Raw genomic sequence first — 25,587 nt, 5'->3', positions numbered from 1 at the left:
GACAAGGCATGCAGTGAACTGTCATAGAGATTGCAATAGTCACAGACCTCCAGAAACAAGGCTATGGCTATGCTATGCCATGGGAGATGTCCTGCTTCAGACGAAAGGCAGAGGAAGGAAAGGAAAAACAGAGACAAGAGCCTTTCTTTTACTTTTCATGGGGGAAAGGAGCAAAGCAGCGTGAGCAACCTAAGGAACACTTGCTTTGGCAAACGTATGCTATCTCTAGGCTCCATATGTGCTCTATTATCCAATACTTTGCCTGTGGGTTCTGATGATCCAAGGGCCTCAGGTTTGAGAGCCTGACCATGGACATGGTTGGAGGCATGGGATGTGGAGTAGTTGTTCTGTGAAATAAGGTCTGATCACTAGTGGGTGTTTACTCTCAGGAATTGACTCATTGGGGGAAACCATCTCTTCAGGCTTAGCCATGCACCAGATTACAAAATACAGGAACTGGAGTGCTGGCTCAGACATTAAAGGCTCCTGCTCACAACCAGCAGGACAGCGCACACACACGCACGCACACACACACACACACACACACACACACACACACTTGGTTAACTCATATTTTCCCAGGAACATCCCTCTCATGTTTTTACGTCTCAAATAGAATTTGGAAAATAATCTTTTCCATAAAATCACTGACCATTATAATACTATACTTTCTTCTTACCGCCTTACCTAAACCCTCTTCATCCTAATCTCTTTGTTTTGGAAAGTATCTCATTGTTGTTGCCTGGCCCTTCTCTGCTTGCTTCTTCCCATCCCTTCATCACTGATGTCAAGTCCTCTCATGATGCCTCCTCTCCATTCTTCTGCAGTCCCAGTGAACCATGACCTTGCTTTTCAAAATTATTTTAATTTAGAAATAAAAAAATTAGAAAGAGGGAAGGAAATAAAAACAAGTTTTTTCTTTACAAGCTTTTCACACCCTCACCTTCATGAATTTCCAAGATGAAATAAATGTTCCACCCCCACTGCCCACATTCACATTGTCAATAGGGATGTGGGTCAGCTTCACAAAGAAACCAGTGCACCACATCTATTGCCGTGGACACAGTAATCTCCTGGAATTATTTTTTTATCATGTCTAGCACATCTTTTAACCAGCTGAATTGAGTGAGTCCTTTATAAGCTGCCGACTTGGCTTAACAAACTGCACTACCTGATCCATGATTGCTTGCTGGATAACTGCTGAAGAAGCCAAAGACACATAACTCAAGCATAATTGGCTTGCTAATCTGTAAGCATTCCCCTATTTTCTTTCTTGTCAAATAAGAAATATCCAACCTTCATTAAAATATTCTTCCTGTATCGTTCCCTTTTCCTTAATTACTTTCACTCTTCCAAATAATGCCTTTTAAACAAGCCCTAATCAAGCTCTGCCTCCATCTCAAAGCACTATTTTCTTGCCATCCAAATTACCTTTCCACAGATTTATAAACATCAGCTCTGATTTGATATCCTGTGTTAGTGCTTGTTGTAAATATATTGGACTTCTCTTAACTTGCACACTCCTTGGGGACACAAATATTCATTTTTCATCCTCTATCAAAGAAGCCCAATAAATTGCTACTGTCAGTCTGCATGCTATTCTCTTTGCAGACAATGTTGTCCAAACAGATCATCTGTCTGCTACTGCAGACTCAGCTCATTAAAGACCTCTGTGACCAAGCCAGACAGTCACATCTTCCTCCACAAAGCCATGGGCTTTCTCCGAAAAAAACTGTATTTCAGCATTTGATCTTAATAATCTGCTTCCTGTATCTGCTTCCACCACACATGGAGGAGGTACAGAGATCACACTTTACACATCTATGATCCATGTGTATTCTCACTACCACTGAAAAGCTGTAGAGATCTTCCTTGGCACATCGTTCATCTCCACATATCAGAGGCCTCAATGCTTCCTAAAGCATGAATATTTAACACCAAGAATTACAAATTCAACACCCAACACCAATATTCCTTCTGGAAAGAACTATTTAGTATTTGCTTAGAACTCTTTTTACCTCTTCCTCTGGGATCTTTACATTTTACCTTAGTTAGCAAATCCAATCAACTCATTTGGGATGTTAGAGCTGTTAGATAATTCATACCACCTTCATAATAATTCTTTCAATAGATACATAAATTTTGGTCATTATCTATTGTATATCTCCTGTTCCTAAGTTTTGAAGCAATTTAGTACCCATTTCTCTCCAGTCTGCAACCAAAATACTCTCCTAATTGCAATAGATAGATAATGGATGTGCTTATTTTTCTCTCTGGATCTCTATTTCATTCTCTATTTATAGCCTTTCAGCTTCATTGCTGGCAGGTGTGATGTTTCATCACTTGAATATATCATAAAAAGGTCGTTTAAAAAAGTTACATATATACATATAGATGTATATTTAGAATCTTCTCTTTAAAGTCTTCAGTGTACAGAGAAGTTTTCAACAAGGAAAAAAAAAAAAAAAGAATCCCTGCCAAAACCCAGGCAGCTTGATTAAGAAATTTCAGTTTTAGTTTTTCAATCTTATATAAGTGAGCAACCAACCAGTTTGCCCGAATCCTAGACTTAATGCTACTTTTTGTAGTGGAGTCATTTATTTGGTCCATGTCAAGATGCCCTTATTGGATCACTATGTCCAATAGTAGGATCTATTTATATAGATAAGTTATTTTTTATTTTTATAGTATTTCCCATATCGTCCTTATGCTTTATCTGCTTCCATGATAAGATACATATGCTTTTTAAATTAAAATCTAGTAACATTAATCATATTTCTCTCTCAGCTTAAAATCTTTCTGGTCTCCTAATGTCTTATCTTTTCATTTAGTTTCTCATGTTATCTTTCTCTCTCCTTTGTGTCTGCTTTTATCTTCTCTTCTGTGTTCCAGCCTTGCAGCTCCTCAGAGGCCTGAGAACAGGCTGTGAGTGCTGCTCTGTAGGCTCACACTGACATGCGTGGTCTTCCTTGACCGTCGGGCTTACTCCTAATCATCCTTACAGAATCTGTTCAGTGTCACCTCTTCAAAGACGCTTCCAGCTGTCCCTAAGATGGTGTGACAATTTCCTCCCCCAAGTCCCACTGTGCTCAGCCCGTGTATGTGTTATGTAATGCCCTAGGCTTTTTATCTACTTTTGACTATTTTGTTTTATTTATGACAATGCTATATGCTCCACGAAAAAAGGAATTATATATGATTAGAGCTTTTCTCCTAACAGAAGTTCAGTGAATGTTTCTCAAACATTTAAAACAGGCATTTAATAATATAAATGAAATGCTACAAAATAGCAACTGCAAGGGAGACATGGGGATAAGCTTGAAGGCAGCTTTCACACCATCAAACCATTCCAAATAGCCAGGCCTCTGAGGACTGTGAAGACACACAAACAGGAATTCTGAGAGATACAGACATGGCTTTTATCCTTATCCCAGGAACAGGCTAGAATTTATAAGTCCTGTCTCAGTCCCCCTTCTCTGGTCTCTGCTTGAATTTCTTAACCTGATGTGCAAAGCTCAATGTGATGACCTTGTCAGACATGCAGGCACAGGCAGAAGGTAGGTAAGGCAGGAGTGTGGGTAACAAAACAACTCAACTACACTCAAACCAGAATGAATGTAGAGGAATCCAGGTAAGACAAGGCACGGACTTGCATTCAAAAGAGATTTGGGGTATAAATAGCAATTAGGTAACTTAAAATATTTGAGTATGATGTATACTTGGAGAAATAAAAGAGGGGAAAGTTTTAAATACGTATCCCTTGTTTGGGAATTTGTTGCAGAATTATGGAATTTAGCTACGAGACAAGACATAAACCATCCATTTAAGTTCAGTTATAAGTATTCAGTGAACATAGTTACATTAAGCAATGACAGCCAGGTGCAATGGCATACACCTGTAATCCTAGCACTCGGGAAGGCAGGGGCAGATAAATCTCTGTGAGTTTGAGGCCAGCCTGGTATACAAAGTGAGTCCCAGACAACCAAGGCTACACAGAGAAACCCTGTCTCATGAAAAACAAATAACTAGATACTTATTTGAAATTCAGAGTTAACTAGCTGTCTTTTTCTGTTGCTATAGATCCCTAATCTTAATAACTATGTGATCATGAAGAATGACAAATACAAGCTCAAGAGTGGGCAGTTGGAACTGAGCATCATTTGGGGCATACTGATTCAAGGCTACCTGTAGAACACTGAGATGTTGGCATCTAGTAAACAGCTGCTCAGGATGCCAGGAGAAGCATCCAGACTGTGAAGTAATTACCTAAGAGACTGACATGGAGGAGCATGTGTGGTAAGCAGAGGCAGGCCATGTGTGAATATTGGAGGCACCTACTGTGCAAGGCTATACAGAGGACTAAGCATCATCAAACAGAGTAAGAGACTGTAGTAAAAAGAGTGACACAATATGAAACGTGTGTGTCACAGAAACAAGAAAAGAGAGACAGGTGTGGCAATTCATGTTCCTAAGCTTAGCAGAATCATTGTGCGACTAACCTGAGCTACAACACATAGTGAGCTCAAGGCCAGATTTTTCTATGTAGTGAAATCCTGTCTCGAAAAACAAAGACCAAACGTAAACGAAAAAATTAGGAACAGAGGTTGTATACAAAAAAAGAATAACATATGCTCTTGAAATCTATTGGAGGATGAAGTACGAGAAGAAATATGAGAAGGATCATTTGGATGTTCAAAATAATCTTGATATGTTGTTTCCCTTACAGATGAAGTTAGAAGCACGACCTTTCTACTTCCTCTACTCTCACAAGCATTTGAACCTAGTTCTGAACTCATCTCTCTTCACTTGGTTTTATGTAAATCATGAGGTTATTTTTCCATGAATGGATAATATGCCTCACACATACCTATATTGAAAATCATCTTAAGTCTGGTAAATGAATGATAAGCAACAGTTAAAACTGAAAATTATCAATATTTCTTGAGTATCTGTTAGTATCTTGGAAAGTTTCAGTTGCTTTGGATATGCCAAACAGTTTCTAGAGTTAAAAGTCTGTTTCATAGTTAACAGCCTGAATGAAAGTTGTTGAAAGTTGTTTTGGATCTTTACATATGTGTGATTAACTTGGAACAACCTTAGAAGACATTAAACTAGAAAGACAAAATTGGAGAAATTTTAAGGCAAGGGGAATAGGACACAGGTGGTATAAAAAGAGGATGATGAGGGGTACACATGGAAGAAGACTGAGAGGGTGGAGAAGACAATGAGGTACGCCAGAAATGACTAACAATAAGGGCATTTGAAAATTTATATGGGAACCGATTATTTTAGAAGCTTCCGTGTATGTGTGTGTATATCTCACAAATATTCATAAATATGCATACATACATGTATGTATATACGCACATATGTGTGTATGTAGTTGCCTTGTATAAAAAATAGTACCTCAACCCCAAGTCATAGTTTATCAAGAGATTCAGTAGTTTGAAGTATTAGTCAGAAAAGTCCTACAGTGTCCCCAAAACTAAACAGGTGATTGCATTTGTTTGTTTTTTTTTCTAACCTCAGAACTAAAGAGTAAAACCTTACTGATGAAGGTACCACACACTTGGATCACAGAACATGGAGACAAAGAACTGGCAATGAATTGGCAGATTCCTTTCTAATGATGAGCATTCCTAGTGCTATATGCAGTGAGAAAAGTGATCAATAATCATCCACAGCTTTAAACCCAGTAAGCCATAACAATGGTTGACTTAATGAGACAGAGGCATGATAATCAGTGCAACAGTGACATGAATGCTATGCAGTAAACCAATCACTTCCTGACTGTATTTAAGGCCGTTTCCACTCCTGTCTGGCACTGTAAACCTAACCAAAATATCCGTGGCTTGGGAGGTCATAGACCCTAAAGAGAATCTAACACTATTATTTTTTTAAGGAATATAATATGAACGACCATCTAACTACTTTTCTGTATGGCCATAGATTTCAACTCTCATCAGAGAAAGTTAATTTTGCAGCAGATGACAATTAATATAGAGACCCAAGCTGTTCAGAGTGCAGAAGAGAAGTAACTATGGAATGCTTAACCCCAAGTGAGCTATTTATATCACACCTTCTCCAACATAGCTCTGAGAAAGCTCTGACAAGGGACAGGTATCACAGAGTATAAGATCCAGGAGTTATGAGTGACTGCTACAGAATAATGACTTTGGACAAAGCAGAGACATTGCACTCACAGTGAGCTCACAGTGGCTGTGTGCCTGCACAAGACCAACACAAAGCCAAGCAGGTGAAAATTTCAGCCTAGACAGGAGACAGACTCAGAAAGACCTGTCCCTGTCTGAAGAGTCTCAGTAGCTGAAGGCTACTGAGTTTGAAAAAGTCTGTTTTCTTCAGGTTCTGTCAGGATCTGACAACCATACATGTAAGTACAGTGTTGATTGTACTGTGTGGGATATGAAGTTTGGAGTGGGAGGATGTGGAGGGGTTCTCAAAGGAATTGGAGGGGGAGTGGTTAATTGATATGATCAAAATACACTGCACATATATATGAAATTATCAAAGAATGAATAAAATTGAGTTTAAAGAGAAAAAAGAATCTTGGTGCTATTACAGCATCTATTCAATCTTTTCTATTTTTTTCTTCAAATGACTGCTAAGTCCAGTTTCTTACTGCTGTCTCCAATCATATCTGATTATAACCATATCAACTTGTCAAAAGTTGAGCTCAGGTGTGATTCCTATTTTGCCACAAATGTACATTTTTCACTATGACAAATATTTCTGTGGAATTCATAAAACAGCTCATAGGCCATACCTCCAGCTTTTGTGAATAAAGTTTTATTGAAACACTATCAGAAAAGAAGAAAGTAATCCCATGGTGAGGAATTTCTCAGAGGGTAAAAGCAATACTGGACAATTGTGAGGAACTAAGTTCATATCCTGCCAGTAACCCAGTGCTGGAGGAAGTTGAGGATTGGATGTAAAGGCAGAGAAGGATCAGTGGGGCTCATTTGCCACTAGTCTAGTAGAAAACAAGGAAACTCTAGATTCAGAGAGAGACATTATCTCAAGGGAATAATATATGAAATAATATAGAAAAATATAGAAGAGGACACAACATTTTTCTCATCTTCTTCTGGCTTTGGCACACACAGGTATGTGCACTTGGATATGCATGCATACACATATATTACACAGATAGAAAGACAGACATACAGCTCAATCCCACTGGGGTCATGAACAATTTGGGTTTCAAACATCTAGGGTTTAATATACATATAAGCACCAACTTTGTATTCCAAGTACTGAAAACTTAGAAACGTGAGAATTTTTTTTTATTCTTACTGTTTAGACAAAAGAGTAACCATAGAAAAACAATTTCTTTTCACTGTCACCATCTTAATGTATTCCATTTAGACACAGCTGTCCAGATTGACCCTGCGTGAAGGGAGTTTAGGTGAGCTTGGGGAAGGAGCAGCTTTGGGCTGCACCTGCCTACCCACACATTTTCAGGGTACATCAGATGATATATGATACTCAGCTCTGCCAGATTTTCTCGTTAAAACAGTGTATATAATAAAATGAAAATAACGACACTATACCTACTGTGTAACCACCTGTCAGTAAATTTATGAACAATTAGAAAATGAAAGTACTTTCCAGAGAGCAATTTGTAGATGCAATAAAATGCTCATTTTTTTTTCGGAAGTACAATAGGACAACAACTTTTCATATACTCCCCCTCAAAACAGCTTTTGCCACAATTAATCAGCTCTGTTTTGTTGTTGTTGTTTAACATTCCAGTTCTTCCAAATGTGCTAGGTTGACTAACAGCAGGCAGTGAAGGAATCGTTTAGAATTTTCAGCAGAAGCGGTACTTCAATCTCGGGCTCTTTCATGTCTGTAGGAAGCCACCCTTGTCAATAAACTTGGGTTATACAGTGTTGTCTCCAGGGCTCTGCCACTAAAATCCAGGTGCCAAACTTTTTCTTTTTGGAGCAGACATTAAGCCCAAGACATCTATTCCAAAGCAATGTGATATCCTCCTCTGAATTTGTTGGCAACTGACGTGCTGTCTCGAATATCTCATAGTTGTAAAAAAGTAATAATTAGGAGCTTGTGCTTGGGCTGTCCAATCCCAAGTGTTTAGTCCTGGATGAATGAACATATTAGCAATGTTAGGTGAACTCAGGACATTGTTTATGCATGACAGTATATATATGCGCACACACACAACCCTAATAAAGAAGATATCATAAATTTGGAAGCGTGGACATGAGAGGAGTTTGGCTCATGAACAGTAGGGCTAAAGAGCAGAGTCAGGCTTGCAACACTCCACTGGAACCCATTTCCATGTGGGAAGATGCTTTCTCTAGGCTCACATGAGCTATGTGAATGCATCCAGCCAGAATCCACAGGAGCTAAAGGTGCTGTCATCTCTAGAAGAGGATGGGACAGCTTGTCAAGAGATGAACTTCCTTACCAGTACCCTGGAGTCCCATCCTCAGACTGTGACATCCAAGAAGTTCCTATGTCCCTGTGCTTCTTCTCCACTGAGTCTGGCTTCCCAGGGCTGCCCGTCAAAACCAACAGAGTGGACCGTGCTGTCCTTCTGCTGTTGTGAAAACATCAATTTCCAGCAAAGCCAGGCATTCTTTTTTCCACCTCTGAGCATTTTGTTAGAATCTTCCCATCTGCTATTTCACCCTCGCTTTTAATCTGGGTTATTTTTATTTTTATTTTTATTTTTTTATCTCAAGTCATTCTTTTTTGTGTACATTTTGCTCCCTCAGTAGCCTTTTCATAGATTCCCATGCTTCTCTCTCCTCTTTTCATGTCAGCTTTTTTGTAAATGGCCTCTATATTTGGTTGTCTTTGTTGTGTGACTCTTCTTTCTAGGGTGCCTTTCCCCTCTATTCATTGTTATTTTCTCTGAGATTTTTCTCTTGTCACTGGACAGACTTGAATTTTGATATTTTCTGCTACACTTAAAGCTTTGTCATCCTTCTGTATTTTCTTTGTGAGTCAATTTTTCCCCCTCATCACTCTTCTTGAAGCAAACCACCAAGTATTTTTTTAGCAATCTATGGGATCAATTTTGGAAGCCCGTGTTTGGCCCAAATGTTTGTTCCCTTTTTGATGATCAATTTTATAAATTGTCATTGTCAAGGCTCAGAGATGGGTGGAGACAGTGAAGGGTCTTCTTTCTAGTAATTTGAACTAGTCCTTTACTTGATATGTCTACACTTTCCTTGGAAGGAAAAGGTAAACAACAGAGTCTAAAATGCCTAATGTGGGGGATTGGTTCTCTTATGTTTTCATGGCAAACTTGAAAATTGTTTAATTTTAATCCTAGAAAGGAGCTTGTTTTCTGTGTGTGTATGCATGAGCACTTGCACGTGTGCATACATGTACACATGCGTGTTCTTAGGCTTAAGATGGAAGTATACTTTTATGCAGAAAGGAACTTAGATTTTGAATGTAAAATATAAAGGACTAACGAGATGCTTCAGGAACTTGCTGTTCCTCCAGAAGACCCGAGTATGGTTCTCAGTACCCAAGTCAGGGACCTCACAGTTACCCCAAACTCCAGTTCCAGAGACTCCAGCGTCTTCTTCCTGCCTCCGGAAAATACATGGCATACATGCATAGAATACATAGGAATACATGGCATAAATGCATACACTAATGCATGAAATAAAAATAAAACTCAAAAATGTAAAACATGTAATTCATGTAGCCACCATACAGATCAAGATATAAAATAGTCCCTTATTCTGGAGTGTTATTTTATACCTTATTCCAATTAATGCTTCCCAGAACAATGAAATAAGCACTTTTTTGTATCTAGCTTCTCTCACTTGTAACATCTGTGGTGTTGTCTTCCATGTTGTTATGTGTTTAATAGTTTGCTGCTTTTTTTCTAATGTCATGTGCCTTTGTACAACACACATCCCACGATCTGTTTATTCATTCCCTAATAGATGAATATTGGGTGGTAGACCATTTCTTACTATTTTAAACAAAGCTACTATGAACGGTTTACTTCCTTGTCTTCCGGTATATGCACCACTATATTTTTTGGGAGGAAATACCCAAAATTTGAATTTGAAGAATACAAATAGGCACATATTCAAGTTTAATAGCAATTACTAAACAGCTTTTCTTGCGTCGTTGTGTCAACTCCCAGCAGCAACGTTAGACTATTTTAGTTGATCCACATTCTCAGAGAGGCAGTATTTAAGTCTTTTTAAATTTTAACCATCTGCTAGGTAAGAGAGGAGGCTAGAATTTAAATGCCAACTACACTAAATATGTCAATCATCCAAAACTGCTATGTGTTGCATATACCTTAAATTGTTCCTCAAATTCTTTTGGAACCCTTGGATTGCAAATCTTTGCTGCTCATTCAGCCTCCTCTGCTACTGAGGCTGGCCAAATCCATGCTGGACTTGCAAGTTCAATCATCTGAAACTGACTATGTCCCTGTAGCCTCTGGACGTTCTATCCCATCCAGCTTCAAATGAAACCAGCACTTCAGGGCATGGGCTCCGACCTCCTCAATGGCTGCTCATATGCTTCTATTGCTGAGATGACTGGGAAATCTCATTCTATAGCAGTGATTGTGCCCCAAATGAACAGTGAATTAGCACAGTTAATTTGCATCTTACAGATAGTAGGTGGCGTCAAGGAACCCTCTATCGGGGCTTATGTTTCGACTTTCTATAGAGCTGAGCTGAAGCACTTTCCAGTTTGCATGTCATGTCGTACGGCTGACCACACCCACCCTTCCCCACTGTGACAGACTGTACCTCAAACTCAGACAATTTTCCCTTCTGTCCTTAAGCTGCTTCTTGCCATTTATTTTGTCACATCAATGATGAAAGTACCTAACATAATTCGCCCTGTCTTCACTCCCTATGCTTAGAAATTTAGAATGAAATGTAGTACCAGCATTTAATTATTAGTACTCCCCCAGGACCTCTTTTCTAGTAATTTAACTAACCTAGCTTAGTTACAACATTTGTAAGATTTTTTTTTCCTTTTCTTTTATTATTGATTTATTTAGATGTATTGAGGATTGAACCTCTGAACTCTTGTGTATGCTCTGCAAGCCCTGCACCACTGGACAGTCTTTTTAGTTTTCATTATGAAAAAGAACCTCATAATTTGCCTAGGCTCTCTTAGGCTATCTTAGACTCTGTACTCCTGGTAGCCATGACCTTGGTATCATCCACCTTAGTCTCCCAAGTGGCCATAATGACTAACCTGGGTTAGTCATTATAACCTGGGTTATAAATCTACTTGATTGACATCACTTACCTTTCCCATTTCTACTGAGGTAACTGTGTGCTCCCTAGGACATCAGGACCCAGAGGGAATTCCTGAGAGGTTGGGCCAGCACAGTCTAGTCTGGGCTTTCCTCTCAGTGAGATTCAGTGTGCTACTATACAGCTAAGATACAGGCTTGTTCCTGTTGGAGCTCCCAGGGAGGTAGGAGACATACCATTAACACCTTCAGCAGGGAATCCTAATACAAATACACCGTGATGCAGAACTGTTGACCTGGGGGTGTGTAATACTGGCCTTTGTTTCTCTTCAAGGAAAGGCAAACTCTAATTGAAGGCATTATTTTTTTCTCAATACAACTGAGATCATCATACAATTATCAAAATGATATTCTTACATGGCCTGCTTTTCAATGAATAGCTAATAAGATAGTAAAATAATAATGCTTTTTTTTTTCCTGTAAGGAGATTATCATTTCATCTTAAGACAGACATCAACATTCCCATGTTTCTTTCTTCCAGGCAATCTTCTGTGTAACTGATTTCCACCTTCCTTTTAGTAATTTTCATCTGTTCATTCATTATTTATTCAACAAGAGGCCATTAAACACCAGGCGCTGCAGTAAAGCAACAGATATGAGCAACCTAGAGTCTAGCCTGTTGGAACTTGAGGTCTAATAGGGAGGAATATATTTGTTAAAAACTTGGGAAGGCATGGAAAATCGTAAAACAAGTACTCTAAAAAGATGTATGGACTGCTGTGTGGAACTTACAATGGGAAATTGTTTAAATGAGACGTTGCTAAGGAAGTGTCAGATGCGTTTAAATCTGAAAGGTACCAGAGTCAATGTAGTGAATGGAGGAAAAAAAATATTTAGAGGGAGAAACGGAAAATGTATAGACCCTGAGGCAGATGGGAAAGAGCTTGAGGATTTCCTAAAAGGAACCTTTTGGTAGAGATGCTGACTCTAAAGGGTTGGTGTTATGGGATCAACCCTAGATAAATCTGTGGGTCAGAGCTTCAACCAGTGAAGGGAATCCTATGTGATGTCATTGTATTATAAAAAGAATAAGAATTTAAACACTGCCATGGTGTGTGTGTGTGTGTGTGTGTGTGTGTGCGCGCGCGCAGGTATGCACACAGTGTACATTAGATTTGTGCTGTTTAGTGGCTGTTTTCAACTTTTGAAAAAGCCAAAATCATCTGGAGAGAAAGCTTCAGCTGAGAAAGTGCCTCCACAGATTGGCACATAGGCAAGTGTCTGTGGAGCATGTGTTTTTTATTAATGGTTGACGTGACCAGTACCATCCCTGGGCAGGTTGTCCTGGGTTGTATATATAGGAAAGCAAGCCGAGCACACCCTGGGAAGCCATCCAGGAGGCACTGTTTCTCCATAATCTCTGCTTCAGTTCCTGCTTCCAGTTCCTTCCTTGATGATATTCCTTCCTACTTCATGATGTTTTATTACATGGTGTTTTATTACAGCAATAGAAACCTAGCGAAGACATGCCTGCAAAGGTGAAATGGAGGTGATCCAGACAAGATGTGAACTGAACACCAAAAGAGGAAGAAATAAAACAGTAAAATTATTATTAAATGAATATAGAGAAGATAAAGACAATAGAATGTAAGTTCTGGATATAAATAGTGAAGATGGTTACCCAGTAATACACTTAACACAATGGCATTATACTCTTACAACTGGTGAAAACAGTGTACTTGGGGGGGGGTGTATATACGACACTAATATAAAAGCAATTAAAAAGACTAGGTGTAAATTAAATACAGTTAGCTGGCTTTGGCACTGTTCATAAGACTGACCATGGTCTCCTATATCTGACTGCTGGGGATGGTGGTACAAAGGACTAGACAGTGTTAAGAAATGTTTTAAATAATAGTTTTGGTATAACAGAGACAGGCTAGCTATCTACCCAAAGTTTCATCTTCTCATTATAGTCTAGACTCACAAAAGTGGACTATATTTTCTAGCTTGTCAGGAAGTTACAACCAAAGATTGTGAGTGCCCTATAAATATCCCATTGGTTAGAAGCCTGGCCCATAAAAGATAAGTAAAGAAATAAAAAATACAGCCAACAAAACACAGATTTTATACTCAGTCTTCACCTTTCCTTCCAGGCTGCCTGCTACATATCTCTGACCATAGTTGATACTTTTCACTATGTTTTGAAGATGGCAGAACCTGTGTCAACTTCTATTCTTGAATATCTGCATGGGTACTGAGCCTTTGCCTTGTCTCATCTCCTGACAATGAAGAACAGAAACAAGAAACAGAGTTTTTTTTCTCTCTTTTAATAAATTAAGCCTCTAAGATTTTGAATTATAAGAAGCTGAAATTTTCTTATGTCCTGAATTGTGTTCACATGAAAAAGTGATGTAGAGGCATAACCCCAGCGAGATAGTCTGAGAACATTCTTAGGGGAGGCAGTTAAAATCAATTGATGTTGTAGAAAGGTTCCCTAACCTAGTGGGAATACTTTCTTTCTACTGCAGAACCCCCTTCTTTCTCTCTTTCCCTCTTCTTTTTCCTTCCTTCCTCCCTCTCTCTCCCTCCATCCTACACTTCCTTTCTCCATCCCTCCTTTTCTTTATCCTCAGGAAAGGTCATTTGAAGATACAACAAAAGAATACTTTCAGCAAACAGAGGAGAGCACCCTAATCAGAGACTACCCTACTTGCAGCTCGGCCTTGGAAAGATTCTCCGTTTCCAGAACTAGGACAGAATACATTCCTGTTGTCGGGACAATAACCCTGTGGTATTTCACGGTAACATCTCAATGAGTTTATGATGGACCCATGTGCTTAAGAGGTGGGAAGAAACACAGGTATGCAGGGCTACAGGTGTAGTTTTTTATCAAGGCCCTAGATGTTTGGCAGTGCTAATCACTAGGACAGGGAACAGTTAAGTGACCAGGCCTAAACTCCATCCCAGGTGTGCTCAAGAACACCCAAGAGAAGAGGTCAAATTAGCCTACAAAATACCTGACATCTAATAAATAAGTAGGTAATAAATAATCCAGGGTTCTGTAAAGTAACAGAAAACGGTGTATGTGTGTGTTTACACATACACTATGTGTGTATGTGAATATGTGTACCTATACATTATGTGGGTACACATTTTTGTGATATGTTATATATGTGGAACTTATTAGCTTGGCTTACTCTACATGCTCTGGGCAGTTCAACAATGGGATGCCTTACACTGGAGAGTCTGAGAATCTGGGAGTTGTTTAGTCCAAGTGTATGTTTCAACAGTTCCAGTATGGCGAGGCCCAGAGAATTTGTAAAGAGCTGTTGGTCTTTAGTCTACACTGGAGTCCTGAAGAATCTGGTTCCAACATTAGCAAAGAGATGCCGCAGCAACAGGATAGATACACGTGCTAGTGAGAGTGAGATGAAGCTGCAAAGAACAAAGGTTTTCTGCTTCCGTGTCCTTTTATGTGTGCTGGCACCAGAAGTTGTTGCCTGCATGTAGGATGGGTCTTCCTGTTTTAAATAATCTGATCAAGAAAAATCCCTCAGAGGAGTATGCAGTCACTTGTATTTTAGTTGTTTCCAAATCTAGTCAAGATTACCTTATCCATCACAAAACAAAATTTAATGGATTTAATGAAGTCTTGGGTTTCCAAGAGGCACAGACAGACCCAGAATACCTTAAGATATTCAGGGTAAGGAGACCAATTTTCTTCTTATGCACCATTTCCAAAAGAAAAGGTCTTCTTTCATTAAAAGATTTATCTTTTGTGTGTGTGTGTATTACTGTTTCGTTGGCATGTATGTAAGTGCACTGTCTGTGTACCTGGTGTCTATAGAACCAGAAGAAGATTCTAGGTGCCCTGGAACTAGGACCATAGACAGCCATAAGGTATCACATGGATGCTGGGAATAGTACCTGGCCCTCTGCCCATGCAGCAAGTGCTTTTAGCCACTGAGACATCTCTCTAGTCCCAGCTTTCAACACAAAAACTGCAGAATCGTGACTACTCTTTTCTTGGTTGATGGCCATTTAAAAATATAATTATAAGACAAACATTAGAACTGGGAGGAAGGGTGCATTTCATTCTGTTGAGCAAATGTCACTGTGAGCTACCATCTACTGTCTGTCCTTCCAGTGTGTATCCTACAGTGTTGGAAGGTGACAGAACATTCCTATGAAGGCAGATGGTGATGCTTTACAATGACTGATCATCAGTATGTAGCACAGGCCCTAAAAGGGACGATGAGCAACAGATTGCAGCTTATGACTTCACATAGTAGCTGTTCAGAAGAACAGTGAGGTGAGTGAGAACATGAAAAAATGGGTACGTGAAAAATGAACCCTTATACACAAAAGCACAAATATAAATAGTACATATGTATGTATGTATATATGTATGTATGTATATATGTATGTAGAGGGTAATATAAACTGTTCTTTGCCCAACAATGAAAGCCTGAACCTCAGAGTATGAATGAATTTCAGAGACATCTACTTCCACTTTTATATCCTTATGCATCATGAGGCAGATACTGGAAAGTTAATCATGTCTAAGCACAAGTGATGAATATTGTGGTCATCTTCTAGGTGCTTTGACTCACTACAGCTACATCATATTCTTATAACCAGGTAGTTATTTCCCTTGAACAGTTTAAGAAGAGCCTGGATTTTATGTATACTAGAACAAGGTGCCACCTATGGTCCTTGCATTGCTAGGGAGAAACAATAACAACAACAACAAAAACTGACACCTGTGACATTTTCTGACAAGGAAAGAGGAGGCAGGCTTGTGGTCTACAGCCTCATTTCTGTGAGAGATGTGTGGACTGTATTGAGAGAAATAAGGTATCAGACCTTCGCTGAGAAGAATTCTCCAGCAGCTTGCCAGAGGGCATGAGATCAAAATCAAGAGGCAGCATCCCAACTTTTCACCTAACTAAGTGCAAGATGACACTCAGAAAAAAAGGCAGCCAGCAAAGCAAGAGCCCAGCTGGATGACTCCCGCTCTTGGAGCCATCCCTGTGACACCTGGGCCCCTTGTTGCTCACTATAAATCACAGCCCTCCATTCTTTTTGGGAAAAGCAATCATTGCCTAGCTGGGCTCTGAGAACTTAAAGTTGCTCTTGAATCCAAACAATCTCTCCACTGTGGAGAGCAGAACTGTGCATAATCACCTTGCTTGCAGGCCAACACTATGCAAATATATGCAAATGCCCTGGCAGAGTTGGCCTGGCCCTCAGGCCTTCCAAAGGGGCCTTTCCTGATTCAGAGTAGAGCACTGCCCTTTTAGAGGGAGCAGGATTAAGACACTGAAGTAGAGAGGGAATGAGGTAACTTTGGAGTAGTCATTACAAGGAGAGGTAAGTGCCACCCCACATGAATAAGCAAGCCTGGGCTCAGATACAAAACCCACAGGGACCACTCCATCAGTTTTCTCCACAGTCGCTGTAGCCTAGGGACTGCTCACTCACCACAGACAGAAAAATCACTGTGAGGCAATAGCTTTTGAGAAAAATAGGAGCATGCTCCAAATTGTATTACACCCAGAAATTGTTTCTCCCTTCCTAACATCACTGGAGTCTATAAAAACCACTCTTGATACAGCCACAGCGGGGACTTTGCAGCTGGTGTTTCTGAGCCGTACAAGACACGGTCTCACTGCCAGAGTTGCCCTCATATTCCAAAGACCTCTAAGGACCATGGTGACATACACAACAGTGTCCCAGTGTGACAGGCATGTACTAGCACGGAGCAGTAAGGTAGCACTTTAAGTGCCAGTGAGTGTCACGGTCTAGTAGGAGAGCGCACTAAGAGCCCAGTAATCAGCAGAGGGGTGTCTCTCCTCCTGCTGAATCCGGAGTCACGGCTGCAAAATAAGTGAAACCCAGAAAGACAAATACTGCACCCCTCTCACATATGTGAAACTGAAAGAGTTGACTTTATAGGTATACCCAGTGGAATAATGATTACCAAAACTCCTGGGAGAGGAGAGGACTCTGGAAAGAGGCTGGTCAAAGGGTTCAATGTCACAATTACATAGGAACAGTAAGTTCTGGTATTCTGCTATATGGTAAGGCAGCTATAATTAACAATAAGGCATGGCATCTTTCAAAATCACTAGAAAGGTTGGTTTTAAATGTTACTAGAAGCAGATGGTAGCTGAATGACGGGATGGACGGGAATTACTTTGATTTGATCATTACACAATGTGCACATGTATTGAAATAAGCATTGTGCTCCATAAATAACTGCAGTCATTATGAGTCAATTGAAAATTCAGCCCCAACAGCCATACACTACACACAGTGCCATCTATACAATATGGAATTTCTGGATTGTTTTTGCATGCTCAAAAATGCTCAAGTCAACTTGTTTCAGTTCACTTCAAACAAATATTTTCCTCATTTTTTGGTAACTATTGAATGGGTATTCATAACACAAAAGACATATTCAGTAAGTATTGTTGAGCATCTAATCAATGTCAGTTCTATGTCATGCCTAAGGCAAACTCTTCTATTCAAAACGAGGTATCAACCTTTGAATGTTTTTATGCTGGCTGTGATTTGATGGGGAAACCATACATGTATGGCAGTGACCAGAGCACTGTGTGACAGCTATCCCTAGCAGTTTTTGAAGTTAGGAAGTCCTGAGAGCAAGTGGCATCTCCAGGTGTTGACAATGATAGGGACCCATACTCGGTAGGGAGAAATAGCCACTGGAAAGTTTCCTGCACAGCAGAGGGAAGTCATCAATTGGGCTGGCATGAGTGAGAAAATGGAGAATGGAGAGATGGTAGTGATCTCTTAGGCAGTTTTCTGTCAGTATATCAAATACCTGAGGTGATCAAAGGAGCAGATAAATCAGTTATTTTGCCTTAGTTTGGTTCCTTCTGCCTCTGATCTAGGAACTGCCTTGTTTGTGGGCCAGTGGCAACCCAGCACAAAATGATGGGGGCATATGCAAAAAAGAAAATTGCACGCCATTGGCCAAGAAGTGAAAAAGAATATAGAAAAGACTGAGTGTCACTATTCTTTTGCCATGTATAGCTACAATGAGGGCCCAGGTTTTAGTGTCTATCAGATCATGAGAGAAGCAAGCTGGGCACTAACCCTCAAGGCTGGTTCTCTGGGGGGGCAATTAAGGTCAAACTCTAGCATGTCACTATGTCAGTAACACCCTGTGCTTCTGGTAACCAGCTGAGAACTTGTGTCCCTGGAAAAGGTTCAGAGAAGAGCAGTGTGTCCCTACTGTGCTCTCTGGCTCTTATGGATCATACTGGGGAAGCCAGCTGCTCTCTAAGGCATGGGTCCAGCACAATCTGGCCCCTCTCAGGGGACAGTTGGCATGTACACTCCCCTGGGCTCATGTCAGCTGGCAAGGCTCAGATGGCATATGGTTGAAAGGCTAAGGTAGGCCATAGTCTCAGGCATCTAGTCTACCTTACTCAGAAAACAGTCCAGAGTGATGCTCAAATGACTTTGGATTTGACATATCACCATTACCTGAATATGGACGTTCCTAAGGGGCATGTGCAAAAGAAGTGCTCAAAAATACTGCAGCTGAAATGAAGACAGAACTGGATTTCTGACCTCAGTCAGAACCTACTCATGTTCAAATTCACTTTCTCTCTTTGGGCTCTTCTGTCCGCAGCTGCCATCTTTACCTCCTCTGAGGGCAAGAAGCCTTCGAGCATTCAGTGAATGTCTGCTATGTCTGAGGTGTACCTACCTTCTGCCTGGTACTTTTTCAAAGTGAGCTTCCTTTGAAAGCTGTCTGGGCACCCGCTGATTGCCCCCTGGTCTTTCTCAGAGCTATCCTTGGGCATCTTTTTAATGGTCCGACCTTAATTGCATTTTCTTGTGTGTGCCGTGGCAGCCAGCATGTAGTTTAATAAAACATTTTCCAGCTGTTGGGCCCATTCTTCCCTCCCCCTACATCTTATGCACTAGAAGGTTTTAAGCCTTATTTTTAAGGTGATTGATTTGGTATGTTTTCCACTTTCTTTCCTGCTGTGGAGACATTTTACCTCGATGTGTGATAATTTCTTTAAAAAAGAACTTTGATTTTCCTGTCCCCTTACTTTCCTCCCTGCCGTTGCTGAGCTAAGGACCAGGGAGCTTTAGTCCTTGAGTAGCTATTTTGCCTTGTCTGATTCTGTAACAGCTGTTGGTACTTTGGATCTGCGTGGCCAGGGCTCAGGGCTTGTCACTTAATACTGTGTCCATGGGGTGTTGAAAGTGGGTACTCAGGGATGTTATATGCAGTAGCCAGAGTTTTACTGTTTTTTTTTTCCTTTCTTTCTTTCTTTCTTTCTTTCTTTCTTTCTTTCTTTCTTTCTTTCTTTCTTTCTTTCTTCCTTTCTTTCTTTCAAAAAATGGAGTAAAATTTTCTTTTCTTTTAGCATTTCATGTCATTGTATTTTGGGTGTGATACCAGTACCAGAAATTCATACCAAACAAAGAGATGCATTTTAGACTATAAGAGTGAACCCATCAAGACAATTTGAAGTTTCTTCTTTTGTAATGTGCCCCATTGATGCTATGACATTTCCTGAGGAAAGCAAAGCCTTTGATGTAGACCCAATAATTATTTCTCTCTTGGTACTAAGTAATCAGCTTCATCTTAGGATGATAGAAAGCATTCTGGTCCCTATTTGGTGTTTGACCTCAGAACAGCATGCCATTAGCCCAAACCACATCCCTCCCTTTCTCCCAGGCATTCTCCCCATCCTTCTGTTTCCTCTACCTCCAGCTGTGTCCTCTATCCAAAACTTTGTCTTCTAAGACATCTCCAGTTTTCCCTACCATCCTTTTCTTTTGGTGTCTCTTTTCTGTGCCTCCCAAAACTATTTCTGTTCCTCTTTGTTCACATTCCTGGTCTCCTTAGCATCTTCTCAGAACACACTTCGAGCATTGTCTTAGTTACTGTTCCTGTTGCCGGGTTAGAATACCCCAACAAGGGCAATTCAAGAGAGAAAAAGCTAAAGACTCCATCACAAGACTAGAGGTTAACTCAGTCTAGATAATTACTCACAGGTGTCCCTGGAGACTTGCCTCCTTTGTGATTCCAGATCTTATCAACTTGGTGAACAATATTAACCATCATCAGCATCAAGTTCAGCCAGTCACCCCTGGTCCATCCAAGCTAGCTTCGACTTGTGTTGCAGAGCTACGTGCCAAGAAATGTGTTCATGATGCCAATAACAAATGAAGTCATTTATCTACATCTTAGATGATTAGATTGATTGCTAACATTCTGTCCTATACAACACATGCTTTGGAGAAGGTATAGGTTCACATCTGTGATAAGATCTCAGGTCACACAGAGCTTTGGACAAAATAACTAGTTCATTTGGATTTATACTTTGTCACTCCTGGAACACGGAATACCACTTATGCCAAACTATAAATTCATTTAGAATCTGGGCATTGATCTAAAAATCTAATATTTAAAAGAGCCAGTAACAATTTTAAAATTAATGAGTATCTCTTCTATTGTAATCATCTATAGAAATGATTCTTTCGTGGTATTGACTTCAATTTAGGTGGCATTCTGAATACAGTGTTCCTGCAGGTTTGTTAGCAGTTCACACATCAGACCCAGGGAACTCCTTTCTGTCTTCAACTAGCAAATATCCCATAATGAAACTTCAACACCCAGAGGATGTATGGTTCACTTACCCAGGAATGCTCCATTGCCCAAGTAGCTGTCATATTATGTTTGACAGTGTGAGTTCTATCTAAACAGAAATTAAGGGTAAATTAAGAAGATAAAAAGAGAGAAAGAATTGAAAAGAGAAAAGAAGAATTGAGAGAGACAGTGAATAAATCTCTATTTCAACAATATCTTCTTCTAAAGCTGTTTATGATAAAAAGAGGATTAGGGAGCTGGAATTCCAGCTATATTAAATTAAATCCAAGACCCCTGATCTCAGACACATGCAGGCCTCAGAGCATCAATCCCATCATGACAAAATAGCCCTTGGGAGAAGGACTCCTCCTGGCAGTGTGCCATTTGCCTCTTATAAACTGTTAACCGTGGTAATGAACCAATCCAAGAGACATATTAATAATGACATGAAGAGACACGTTTATTGTTGATTGTTGAGATGGTGGCAGATTTATTGCTAGCTTGCCAGGAGGGAGGGTTTGGCCCAGCAATGGTGCAATTAAAAACAAATTGAACACAGGGACAAAGAATCAATAATCTAACAGGGCAACTTTTGGTTTGCAAAATACAAATATAAATTAATTGACCTGAACACAGTTGCTAACTGGCCATTAATGTCTGCTAGCTGGCCAATCAGAGCACACAATCCACCCATTAAATTCATTTCAGCCGGCTGGGTTTGTGGATTTGTAGGTCTGCCTGCCAGGGTAGCCACTGGGGGGCAGCTTGTTTGAGGGTGATTTCCAATGCCACTAAAGAAAAATGACTGAGTGACAAAGTTTGCCCAGAAGCTCTAAATTATAGGCTGTTTCCAAAGATTTCACTAAAAATTTATTTATCCAGCAGATACACTGTTCATGCCTTCAATGCAGTACATACAGTCTAGCCTAAGCCCAAGGAAGCAGACAGAATAAATCCAGGCACACTGTTGTTCCTTCACTTATCTCCTGTGTGTTTCCCAGCAAAGTTGTCTTACGACACACTCGTTCTCTTTTAAGAAAAACTGATAGTTTTTTCTCACTCTTGCATAAAGGATAATTAGAACATATTTTAGATATTGTGGCATCATTGCTATGGACTTGTAAAAAAAAAAGAATGTAAATTTATTAAAGAGATGCTTATGTGGCCATGCTAATTTAGACTGGCTTCCCTAAGCAGTGCCTGTAATGAAAATCATGAAGTTACTTCGTGTTCTTGCCTTCAAAGAATTTGTAAGAAAGGGGGAAAGAGAGTGAAATCGACCAATAACTGAAACTTTATTTAAAAGGCACAGGTATCATAAGGCAGTACAGGTGACTGTTTAATGACTGTAGTTTCAAAAGCTACTATGGTTTTGGGACTTAGGAACTCTTACAGTAGTGCTGTTCAGTGTACAAGACACTAGTGTCACCTGGCTATGTCAAATCAATTTAATTAAAACTAAGTATGACTGAGAATTCAGAACCTCAGTTGTACCAGTTATATTTGGCTTCTTACGGGCCACACGTGGCTTCCATCTCTTGTTAAAGAACATAAATGAAGGCATTTCCTACATGACAGGGGTCTAAAGAGGAATGCGGCTTTCTTTAGAATTTGAAAATTCAGAGGGAAACACAACAGTCAAAACAAGAGTTGGAGGGATGGAAGGAGTGCTGGTTACTAGAGATGAAGGGCTTCAGGGACAAACGTGAATACTGTGGTATGGAGGATGCCAAAATGGAGATTGGGGATTCACATGGAAACCATAGCGGTCCCTGGATCCTCTGCATGCACAATGGTGATCTAAAAGGTTTTGATAATGTTTTTATCAAAAGAAAGTCATTAGCTATTCACTATCTATTTCAAGATAACTAATAGGGAGGACTCTGAATCTTCCCAGCACAAAGAAATGATAAATGTCTGAGGTGATGGATCTTCCAATTAGCCCATGCTGATCATCACAAGTTGTTTACATATCCTGAAATGTCACAGTATGCACCATAAAAGTGCATAGTTACTATGTGTCAATTAAAAACAAAAATATATATATTTTAAAAGTCCGAGCATGTGCATCATTGTCAAATAACTAAAAATGAGAAGAGACTGGCCATCAGGTGTCAGGATGAGACAATCCAGTGGGGAATGAGAATGAGATTCCTCATTGAAATAGTACTTGAGGGAACAGAAAAGAAGGGAAAGAAAAGACAGGAGAGTTAGGAATTAAAACTTAAACCAAAGATTTGCATGAAGATGTCATTTCTTCAAATAGGATAGTGAATCTAGAGGAAAGAGAAGGTTTTAGTGTTAAGAAGGCAAGTTCAGTGTGGAACATATGGAGATGGCTAGGCTGACAGAATGAGAGAGTGAAGTTAGAGAAAGCCATATGAATAGAGAATGGGGACATGGAGACAGTATGAGCTTTCAGAAGAAAGTTATAGTTACCAATATGAGAAAAATGGCAGAAAGGGGGGAGGGAAGCTTAAGGAAAGCAAATCTTGCCTTCAGGGATCTTGGCTGAACAGTCCCAAAGAGGGGAAAACTTCAAGGAGAACACATTCTGTGCCCATAGCCGGGTGGGCCAGTCACACCTTCTTTGAGAAGATCTAGAAAGCAGAGGAATATACTCCCAATGTATGGGTGATGGGCTGTCACTTTAGACTAGACAGAACTAAAGCACTAGCCCTGAACTTACCAGCTAGTGGCCTAGAATAACTTCCGCAGCACCTTTTAATCCTGTTTTCTCATTCCAAAATTAGGGAAAGTATTACTATTCATCAAGGTTAACTGGAAAGTAGAATTGGATCAAAGGCTTGCTCTACCACTCAATGAATATTGGTCAAGGTTATTATTATTAAGAAAGGTTCTTGTAACAGCTGCCTCATGATAATCTTGCTTCACTTCTATTTCTCTTCAATTTCTCCACCAATAAAAGAGAAATTCCAGAGAAACAATAGCCAAAGGCTTTGGGTATTTTTTGTTTTTCTAAAAGCTAAAATAAGACCAAGCACAATGGATAGTTACATTGTTGTTGTTATTGAATTGGACACATGTTAACTAGATGTTCAAAGCTGTATTAAGGGATTCAAGACAGAGATTCCAAGATATGGAGCCACTTGCTTCCTTGTAGACTACTACCCCTGTGAATTAAATTTCCCCTGGTGCTGAATTATGAGTATTACTCCTGGAGGGTGAGGTTTGAAGTGTTGATAGGTTAGGATATGATGTGACTACACAAGGGATGTGATAAACTGAAGTGGATTAAAAGAATTTATGACGTTACTAATTCACCCTTCTAAAGCACAGTTACTTTTCTGCTCACAGCACCAGGATGTGTAAGAAAAGGCCTTTGTGTTTATTGAAACTGTTGGCTGACTGGCTTCTGAGAACATAAGCTGAGATCGTCATGCTAATTGAGGAGAACACAACAGACATTTCATCTCCCCCTCCATCTCCATACCAGCAATGATGCTATGAGCAGGCTTTATATGAATCTCGGTTTATTTAATCCTACTGCAAACAAGGCAGACGACAGACCCAGGCCCTGCTACTTCTCTTCTTGGCTTCTGCTTCTGTACATATCTCCAAAGCAGATGCCAAGACTGGCAGCACCTTCCTGGATTGTGTCAGAACTGTGCTTCGATCCAAAACAAGCCCACATGCTTCCTAAGCCTGGACTACAACGAAAGACAGGGGGATGTCCTTTTGGCAGACACATCAACCACCTTTGGCGCTGGCAAGGAATCCATCCTGTGTCAAATTCTGTTTGAGTCTCATTTACCTTGGAAAATATCAACGTTTCATATTCCCATCTTGATCAGAGGACAACTGCTGTGAAAGGATCAAGTGGCTCCCACTTCTACATGAAAGCTGACTTCCATATGCATTTGAGAGTGGCAAGGAGTTTCAGAGGTCACAGGAGAAATAGGCATGAAACTTGTCAGTACTGTGTGTGAGAGTTTTGAATGTAGATGTGTGTAAATGGAAACGTGCTTGAGTGCTAAGGTCTTAGTTCTGAAGTAAAGGAACAAAGCCCCATATTTCTTTTCACACTAATGAAAGAATGGGTATGATTAAACAATGAAACCATCTTTTTTATACATGTATTTTGGACTGTCATTACAGACTGTACATCATATCATAGAAGGCATCCCAATATTGAGATTAGGTACAGGTGAGCATCAATTCAATTCTGGTTCCAGAGGTATCAAGTTCAGATAACAGTGAAGTAACACAATCTGAGAAAGAAGGCTGGCCAGAGTACAAAAGGGAACTTCATTGTGAAACCCCAGGTCAGAAGAGTCTGCTGGGGTTAGACACAGAAGAAACACACATAGGGTAATTTTAATCTTTACTGTTGACTTCATTGGATTTTAAAATCATCTAAGACACATTCCCTGGATGTGTCTGTATGTTTACAGAGATATTTAACTGAGGAGGGAAGACTCAGCCTTCCTGTAGGCTGGGTGTCCAGAAATGAATAAAAGCGGGGAAGGTTCAGGGAAACCTGGTGTGCTCAGTGTTCATCTCCTTCTTCCATGACTGCAGAGGTCATGCGACTAGTCAACTGACAATTCTGTCACCATGCCTTCTCTGCTAGGAAGGACTGAAATTCGTTGAACCATAAACCATAAACACACACACACATGCACATGTACATATATGCACAGTAAATGTAAGCAGAAAAAAAAGAGGTGGCATATAGATA

The 25,587-nt window shown here is 40.0% G+C and overlaps 1 protein-coding gene and 1 pseudogene across 6 annotated transcripts in view; both read right to left on the bottom strand.

The window, feature by feature from the left end:
* The window catches only part of Opcml (opioid binding protein/cell adhesion molecule like), a 1,127,739-nt gene that overhangs the window by 225,342 nt on the left and 876,810 nt on the right, over positions 1–25,587 (bottom strand). The gene's annotated exons all lie outside the window — the stretch shown is intronic.
* LOC110556954 (protein transport protein Sec61 subunit gamma-like) lies at positions 932–1,180 on the bottom strand (annotated as a pseudogene).

Source organism: Meriones unguiculatus, chromosome 1 (assembly GCF_030254825.1).
Source record: "Meriones unguiculatus strain TT.TT164.6M chromosome 1, Bangor_MerUng_6.1, whole genome shotgun sequence".
Classification (NCBI taxonomy): Eukaryota; Metazoa; Chordata; class Mammalia; order Rodentia; family Muridae; genus Meriones; species Meriones unguiculatus.
This window is presented reverse-complemented; position numbering and strand designations above follow the sequence as displayed.